Here is a 9,330-nt window from a genome sequence, read left to right on the forward strand (position 1 = left end):
TGACCCCACGGGGTGAGATCTTGCGTGGAGCCCCAGATCGAGGGAGATTATCAGTGGTCTTGTATGTCTTCCATTTCCTAATAATTGCTCCCACAGTTGATTTCTTCAAACCAAGCTGCTTACCTATTGCAGATTCAGTCTTCCCAGCCTGGTGCAGGTCTACAATTTTGTTTCTGGTGTCCTTTGACAGCTCTTTGGTCTTGGCCCTAGTGGAGTTTGGAGTGTGACTGTTTGAGGTTGTGGACAGGTGTCTTTTATACTGATAACAAGTTCAAACAGGTGCCATTAATACAGGTAACGAGTGGAGGACAGAGGAGCCTCTTAAAGAATAAGTTACAGGTCTGTGAGAGCCAGAAATCTTGCTTGTTTGTATTAATGGCACCTGTTTGCAAATAAATTCATTAAAAATCCACCATAATTAAGAGTTATCCACCATAATTTGCAAATAAATTCATTAAAAATCCTACAATGTGATTTTCTGGATTTTCTTTTCTCAATTTGTCTGTGATAGTTGACGTGTACCTATGATGAAAATTACAGGCCTCTCTCATCTTTTTAAGTGGGAGAACTTGCACAATTGGTGGCTGACTAAATACTTTTTTCCCCCACTGTAGATACTAGTCATGCTGGTGTAGTCTATAGCTGAGCTGGTTAAACTGTAGTAGGGTCCACATAGATACTAGTCATGCTGGTGTAGTCTATAGCTGAGCTGGTTAAACTGTAGTAGGGTCCACATAGATACTAGTCATGCTGGTGTAGTCTATAGCTGAGCTGGTTAAACTGTAGTAGGGTCCACATAGATACTAGTCATGCTGGTGTAGTCTATAGCTGAGCTGGTTAAACTGTAGTAGGGTCCACATAGATACTAGTCATGCTGGTGTAGTCTATAGCTGAGCTGGTTAAACTGTAGTATGGTCCACATAGATACTAGTCATGCTGGTGGTGATGGTCCCCAGATGTGATGATTCATTCTGCTCTGTTTTTATGTACAATGTTTTGATTGATTTGATCTTCAGAAGATGTTATGAATTACAATTCAATGCATTCATATTATTTGTAAGTGCAACGTTTTAATCTTATACATTTACATTAATCATGATGTATGCTGTTAATGTATGTTGGTTGTCATTCAGAACCATTGAAATGTTTTCTCAATTGGTTCTCTGTCTCAATGTAATTTTCCTCAGCATCTTGGAACAGGTAGTGTTACTTACTTGCTAATTGAACTATATGGGCCGGTTTCCCGGACACAGATGAAGCCTAGTCCTAGACTAAAAAGCATGTTCAATGGAGATGTCCGGGAAACTGACCCTAAATTTGGCATCTTTTATTCTCCCATACTGCTCAGTCAAGCAACATTAAACCTGTCCAGCAGGTGGTGCTATTAACCAAACAATAAAAACATCAGCTATATTGACTTGTCACTCAGTATATCAGTAATGTTCAGAATTGTACTTTAATATCATTGGAGATTGATGGTCTTTTTAATCCACTATCTAGAGTCAGGAACAGATGAAGTTAGGTCTGCTACTGTTCAGTTATTAAATATGATTCATGGTGATGGGAAATAAAAAATCCATCTAGTAGTAGTTTTCCTTTGCTATTTATTCCAAGGTGTGTCTTTAACTTGTAAATGGATTGTGTTGAAGCTGGCATGTGGTGTGGATGATAGAATAGAGTGAATAGAGGAGAGAAGAGAGGAGGAGAGGAGAACATCATATAGAAGACAGATAAGATAGAGAGACAATTCATACCCAGGGGAGTTACTGACTCTGGCCCAAATGACTCCATGTTCCCTACGTAGTGCACTAGGCTACTTCTGACCAGATCTAAAGTAGTGCAAGACATGGGGGCGTGCGGGACGCACTCGCTAAGCGGACCGGCACATTGAACGCGGGTCGGCGACTCCCCGCTTGCCAGGAGCCCTCCGAAAACGTGGACGGATCCTGCCGAGTAAGAATTGATACTCGGGAGGTGTTTACCCAGCTGCCGAGTATACCAGGTGATGTAGGACAGGTTCACTCACACACACACTCACACAGACACACCTATTCACTTGGGCCTTCTCCCTCATGCCCTGCTGACATCCATGCAGGCCCACATTGACCTTGTGACCTCTGGAGCTCCATGCATCTTGTTCTACACTCCCTGCCTAGTAAAACCCTTTCTCCCATGGGCCTGAGAGTACAGCTCATTTGAGACCATTTTGGAAAAGATTTTCTGTCATTTTTAAATGCCCACAAAAAATGTCACATTATACTGCTGTTTTGAATGTATAGCAAAACCAGGTAGTTTTGAGGTTGAATAGCTACTTAAGTTGCTTGGTTCTACTGAAATTACCAACAGGCATTGGTCCAGGGTGATCAGGCCTATAATTGGAGACCATTTGGGTAAAGATTAGAGCTTTCTTTCCTTTTTAAATCACTCCAGGCAATATGTAATACAAATCTGATTTGGTTGCAATGCTGGGAAGAACTACACCACAGTAGATCCACGTTGCCTTTCAACTTTTTTCAAATAGGTTAAATCCTTGCAAAATGTCATATGAGGTGCAGCAGGCTAGGAGAAAGGGGGGAGAGAGTGGCCAGCCTCCACAGGGGATATAGAAATACATTGCCTGCTGCCCTAACTTCAACTTGATGCCTATGTGGGTTTATATTGCCATATCAAACTGTCTTCTTTGTCAACCCATCAGGCCACTATAAGGATTACCTGTGTTGAGTTTAAGCTTCCTGGAGCAACCGGAAGTGGGAAGATTGACCCTAAAAATGGTTTAGATGTATCCACCAGCAGATAGTGAAAACGCTACATTCAACCCTCTGTAAAAAGTTTAGTTTTTCACAGATTGACCTGAAACTCAGGATTCTGTAAGAGCTTGTCCCAATGAGGATATGTGTTTAATTACAGCTTCCTGTGACAACCGGAAGTGCCTTACATTGTGGTCATAGGTGCTGTTTCGAAGGGTTAAAAAGGTCACATCCTTCCAAAATGTCACATGTGTGATTAGGCAACCCTCATGAACCCGTACATATTAGAAAACCAGGTTTTTATCCGTTTGTTTTTTTATAAAGCTAGAAAAAAATATATATAAAAAAATAAAAAAAATATGAAGAAAATATGCATCACTAACTGTAAGTCGCTCTGGATAAGAGTGTCTGCTAAATGACTACCAAAAAAATATATATATATATTTTTTCATAAATATGAAAATGAAAAAAAAGACGACTACCAGGTGAACGCATAACTTACCACGTGCCCGTAGCATTTACATTTACATTTTAGTCATTTAGCAGACGCTCTTATCCAGAGCGACTTACAGTTAGTGAATATATTATTTTTTTTTATACTGGCCCCCCGTGGGAATCGAACCCACAACCCTGGCGTTGCAAACGCCATGCTCTATCAACTGAGCTACATCCCTGCCGGCCATTGCAGGCAGGCAGGCGGGCAGGCGGGCAGGCGGGCAGGCGGGCAGGCGGGCAGGCGGGCAGGCGGGCAGGCGGGCAGGCGGGCAGGCGGGCGACTCTCTCCAATTCCACTGACCTCACTTGTGGGGTATGCATGGGTGTCCGAGCTGTGTGCCAGTAGTTCAAACAAACAGCTCAGTACAAATACAAGTGAAAGTGGCTCGATGCTGGTTGATGAATTTGACAATGAATGTACTAGAAAAATATGTTTTTGTCAAGCAGAGGTGACTGAATTAATGTTTAATGTTAAAGGGCGCTGTTACTTTCATTCGAAAAATGTTGCAATGCTGTGTTGATCTGCTGTGGAGGTGTTTTTCCCAGCATTGCAACCTCCCTCCTCCCTGACCCAACAGCATAATGCAAGGAGAATGGCATGTTATATAGAAATATTGATTTGGAGAATGGCGTGTTATATATGAACATTCATTTGGAAGACAATTGCCCATCCAAGGTGTTGTCGCCTAGGCCATTGCTCTGATGTTTGAGGCTCATCTAGCTAAGGGATTTCACATGTCTGTGTGTGGTTTTCACAATATGTAAGTTTTATGTCCAGAAGTCTGAAATTAATATATTTCCAGATTATGGTTGGGGGGCATATAAAGAGCAACATATGTGAAGATCAGCAGGCTCTGACGTTAGGTGTGCCATAGGTGGACAAAAAATGAGTTTTATTTTGACATGAGGTAAGCCGAGAGGAAGTGGGTCTACAACAGACCCACGTTTGTAAAGTCTGTTCAATAATATTATCCTTTAGATATTTTGTCTCAAATTACCCCTCTCATAATGACCAACCGCCCTGCCCACCGGCACATTAAGTTTAAATGGAATTGTATTTAACTTCTGGCTTCCCACGGACTGTTGTTGTGCAACCGAGTACATTTGAAAGCAACGCTAGTGTGTGTACTGTAAATACAGCTGCGTTGCTAAAAGTAACTAGTACATTGGGTGCAGTAGGTCTTTAGACTCTCCGGGAGGTGGTTTTTAAATCTTCCCTAGCGTGAGGTCATTTTTTCTTATTTCTCTGGACTCTCGTTTGAGGTCAAGCAGGTCATAAACAGTTTCTCTGTATTGTAAAATTATGCTTTTCTTAATTCCATGAAGTTTGGACGTTGAAAGGGATTTGAATGCATTTCTCACAAAATGTATTGCTGCAAAGCAGATCAATCTATGGTGCTAGTTAGTCACTGCAGTAGATCATTCAAGAAAACAACGTCTTCAATGGCCAGTACTGTATAATCAATGATCTCACTAACAAAGCATCATTGGTTTAATTGGAACACAACACATCTCTGTCATGTAGTGGCTGTGTGAGCAATGACAGCTTTGTCAGAGTCCCATTACAATGAACTGGGAGTCTGTAGTTGTACATAGTGAAGCATTGAGGATGAGTAGAATGCCGTCTTGGAGTGATGTCATAATGGGGTCATAGGAAGATAGAATCCTCTTGCCATTAGGCCAGAATCTTAGGTGGGAGAACATTCAGAGAGAAGGTTAGTTGGAGAAAGTCATCATATTGGTAAGTAATGTTTCTAAAATTGTTCCTAAAGTTATGGTGAATCTACTATAATGGAGAGGACGGTTTTAGGCAAATGTGATAGAATTTCATATCACTTTGCGTAGCCTACTGCGAGTATCAAATTCCTGTCCTATGTTTAAATGAATATTTTCATGGTTAAATATTGGTATGCATTCATTTATCTAAACTGATTACTGTATGATCTAGATTACCGAACCTGAGAGTGATTTCTGATGAGATTGAATTGATTAGTACTGTCTTAAAACACATTTAACAGCATAGTGTACTATACTATAAACATTTTTGAAAAGATTTACACAAAATCTATAGTATAAAGAGAAGTTTGCATAATTGGTTGGTCACAGCTTGTTTAGTTTGGATACAGGGCTGTTTTATGGTGAGATGCAAAATAATGTGTTAGAGGCACTAGAAATGTAGGCATTGATGAAAGGCACCGCATAGGGTAAAAGGCTTTAATAGTAGTTTGAATGGCTATAGGGACACTGAGAGGTCATGTTTATTGGACATACTGTCACTATAATCACAGGATGCATAGCCGAGGGAAGTAGTTGTCACGATCGTCGGGAACAGAGGAGGACCAAGGCGCAGCGTGGAATGCGAACATATTTATTAATTGATGATCACACGAACAAAAACAAAACGAAAACGTGACGTCCCTGGTTACATTCACAAACCAACACGGAACAAGAAACCACACCAAATGAATGCCTAACGGCTACCTAAGTATGACTCCCAATCAGAGACAACGAGCTACAGCCGTCTCTGATTGGGAGCCACCCTGGCCAACATAGATATACAAAACCAGAACAAACACAAATGAAAACTCACACCCTGGCTCAACATACTAGAGTACTTATTTTCCACCATAATTTGCAAATAAATTCATAAAAAATCCTACAATGTGATTTTCTAGATTTTTTTTTCTCAATTTGTCTGTCATAGTTGACGTGTACCTATGATGAAAATTACAGGCCTCTCTCATCTTTTTAAGTGGGAGAACTTGCACAATTGGTGGCTGACTAAATACTTTTTTCCCCCACTGTAAATGTAAATTCTGTCAATTTGGAATTTACGTTAAGGTCAAATTAATCTTTGGCAATTGGGTAAAAAATTAATGTGGAACTGTTAAAAGTGATTTGCTTAATTTCTTTTGATGCCGATGCTGTCTTTAGGTTGTTTAAGGATTTGTTTTCCATTAGCAGCATCCTGTAGGTTGCTAACATTTAGGAACTCTCTTTTAGAGCTCATTCGTATTGGAAGTGCACAGTTTTGGTCAGGGCGACTTGCATGTTGAGGTGGGCCTGCTAAGGAAGGAGGTGGGCCTGCTGAAGCAATTGGCCTGTATGGGGGAGATGAGATGGATAGAGAGACAGTCTCTGGAGATGAATAGAGAGATGGTGTTGAAGGAAGTGGAGAGGGACAGACTTGAGAGGATGAAGAGGGAGGAGAAGAAGGAGCATGCAAAAATAAATCAGATGAAGGATGAAGAGTTGCTGTTGATGGATATTAGAATGAGGGAAAGGGAGAGAGAGATGGAGGAGGAAAGGAGGAGGTTAATGGAGAAATCTGAGAGGCAAAAGGTAGAGAAACAGATGGAGCTCCAGAAGAAAAGACAGGAGGAGAGAGACAAGTGGGAGATATCTGAAAAGAAGAGAGTGGAGGAATGGAAAGAGTTTTACTGGAAGGAAGAAGAAAACCGAAAGGAAGATGCATGGATGAAAGCAGAGAGGAAGGCAAAGAGAAAGGTGGAAGAAGCAAATAGAAAGGTGGAAGAAGCAAAGAGAAAGATGGAAGAAGCAAAGAGAAAGGTGGAAGAAGCAAAGAGAATGATAGAAGAAGCAAAGAGAAAGGTGGAAGAAGCAAAGAGAAAGGTGGAAGAAGCAAAGAGAAAGGTGGAAGAAGCAAAGAAAAAGATGGGAGAAGAACAACAGATGCTGAAAAAGCAAGCCAGGCTAACGGAGACCCTGAGCGATAGAAAAAGAAGAGACGGGGAAGAGAGAAAGGAAGATGAAAATAGGTGTGTGAAGGAAGCAAGGGAAGGAGACAGGAGAGAGCTCCTGAAAGAAAAGAGACTAAGGGCAGAAGAAAATATGACACACATGAAGAAACAAATGAGAGAGCTGGAGGTCAAAGGTAAAAAGGAGAGGGAATAGACAGAGAATAAAGTGTGATATGTGAGGTTAGCTTCAACACCTTAACTTATACTGTCTGTTTCCCAACTCCCTCTCTCCCAGATTCCTCCATCTTCTCAGCTGGTGCTGAGGTCAAACAGACCCAGTGCAAAGGTCATCTTAGTTTACAGTTCTTTTGTACATTGAAAGTGTTATACAACTGCACACATGGAGTGTGGTATTAACATCCTCCATTTTCCTTTGTCTTGTCAGATGTCTCCATGGTTACTGCAACTGAGTCAAAGACTCTGAACCCTCAGAAGGACCAGCCAGCAAAGTGCAAAGGTAAAGACCAGGGCCCGGTTTCCTGATAGCGATGGAACTTAAGCTTACTAGTGTTTTAACGATGTATCGTTTTTATAATGGCCGAAGATGTAAAAAATTACAGACAGTGTAGCCTACAAATAGAAGTAAATTGACTGAACATGAAATTGATTTCAATATGATTGAAATATAGGCCTATACAGCCTACTGGATTTATTTTCTAATGCAGTCATCTCGGTTTTCAGTTGAAGCATATTTTTATCCTTCGCTTGTTGAATTGCAAAGATATTGGCAACTTTGTATTTGTAGTCAACTTCCTGCCGAAGTTATCGTCAGTCACAGAGAGACAGATAAACAGCTTGATTCTATGTTTAGCAGATGTCTTCTGTGTAGAAAGTGACGCGGAAGGGTAAAAAAGAATCTAACAACGCATTTAGCTGTCTGATATCAGTGGAGTTTTTTGGTTGAATCACCCTTCTTTCCACCCAAATTTGTGTTTATGTGATGACGTTGAATCAACATCTCTCTCTCTCTCTCTCTCTCTCTCTCTCTCTCTCTCTCTCTCTCTCTCTCTCTCTCTCTCTCTCTCTCTCTCTCTCTCTCTCTCTCTCTCTCTCTCTCTCAGAATTCTCTGTGTTTTCCACGAGCAGTCAAGGCGTGGCCAAGGTCACCCAGGTTCTGCAGGTCAAAGTGAGTAATAAAAGTGAGAGTGTCAAAAAGAAAGATGGGAGTGACAAAGTAACAGCGCCAAAGACAGAGGCATGGCTCCTTATGGACAAATTTGAGAGGATGGCAGAAGAAGAGAGAATTTGGCCTTGTCAGAACGATAGGAGAGATAAAGACCAGGCCAAAGAGATAGAGGGAAAGAGAAAGGATAAGGAGGTGCTGTCTAAAGAAGAGCAGCGCAGGCTGAGGAATGAGAAGGCCTTACAGGAACACCTGGACAGGGTAAAAAATCCGGAATTGACAGGCAAACAGACCAGACAACCACAATGTAAAGGTAGGACCAGGCAAAGTGACAAGGGACTCAAACACAAAACATTTCATTCTCTGTGGTTTAAAAGCAAAGAGCACCATCGTGCTCTCCCTAAAGTTAGGTTGGTGCGTAAAACCCTTAAATTCAAATAAGCAATAAAGTGTGATGGTCCGCACTCAAAAAGATGTCGCATAAAGCTGACGTCATTTGTTTTGTTTTAGTTTTTGTCTTTTTCACTGCATGAGGGATAGCGTACACAGATGTTTCTGCTTTGCATCCTTCAGGGTAGTTTAGCATCACGTTATACTCAGACGATGCCATCTTAATCCCCATGGGGAGGCTAATAAAACTGTATTACATTTAAGTAATAGCAGTGTATCTCACTAAGGTACTGAGTTATGTGTGACTACTCCTCTGGTGCATTGAAACAGCCTATAGGACTTAACTCTACTTTTACTGCTGTGTGTTATTGTCCTATCAAATCTCCATTCATATATATTCCTTTTCTGTCCTTAGATTACTCTATTTTCACTGCATCAGGGCTAAAGAGCAAGGACCCGCATGATCAACAGTCAGCAAAATGCAAAGGTAAAACATGAAGGGGGATAGAGAGGGACAGACTTTTCACAAAGTATTTGATGACACAGTGCAAAGATAAAAAGGACGAGAGATCTAGAGAGAGGGAGACAAAAAAGGACAAGAGAGAGAGACAGAGAGAGAGACAGAGAGAGAGACAGAGAGAGACAGAGACAGAGACAGAGACAGAGAGAAACAGAGAGAGAGACAGAGAGAGAAACAGAGAGAGACAGAGAAAGAGAGAGAGAGAGAGAAAGAGTGAGACAGAGAGAGAGAGACAGAGAGAAATCCATTATTAGAGAGCGGACCCCATACTTCGCTGCCATTTAGAGCACCTGG

General features: G+C 41.3%; 1 long non-coding RNA gene across 1 annotated transcript; it reads left to right on the forward strand.

Annotated features, from left to right (window-relative positions):
* The first annotated feature begins 7,194 nt into the window (after positions 1–7,194).
* Positions 7,195–9,003, forward strand: LOC311148983. The gene is made up of 4 exons (XR_014614985.1): positions 7,195–7,289; positions 7,389–7,460; positions 8,065–8,129; positions 8,932–9,003. It is a non-coding gene; the product is annotated as an uncharacterized lncRNA (long non-coding RNA).
* Positions 9,004–9,330: the final 327 nt, after the last annotated feature.

This window comes from Coregonus lavaretus (assembly GCF_964263955.1).
Source record: "Coregonus lavaretus genome assembly, chromosome: 21".
Classification (NCBI taxonomy): domain Eukaryota; kingdom Metazoa; phylum Chordata; class Actinopteri; order Salmoniformes; family Salmonidae; genus Coregonus; species Coregonus lavaretus.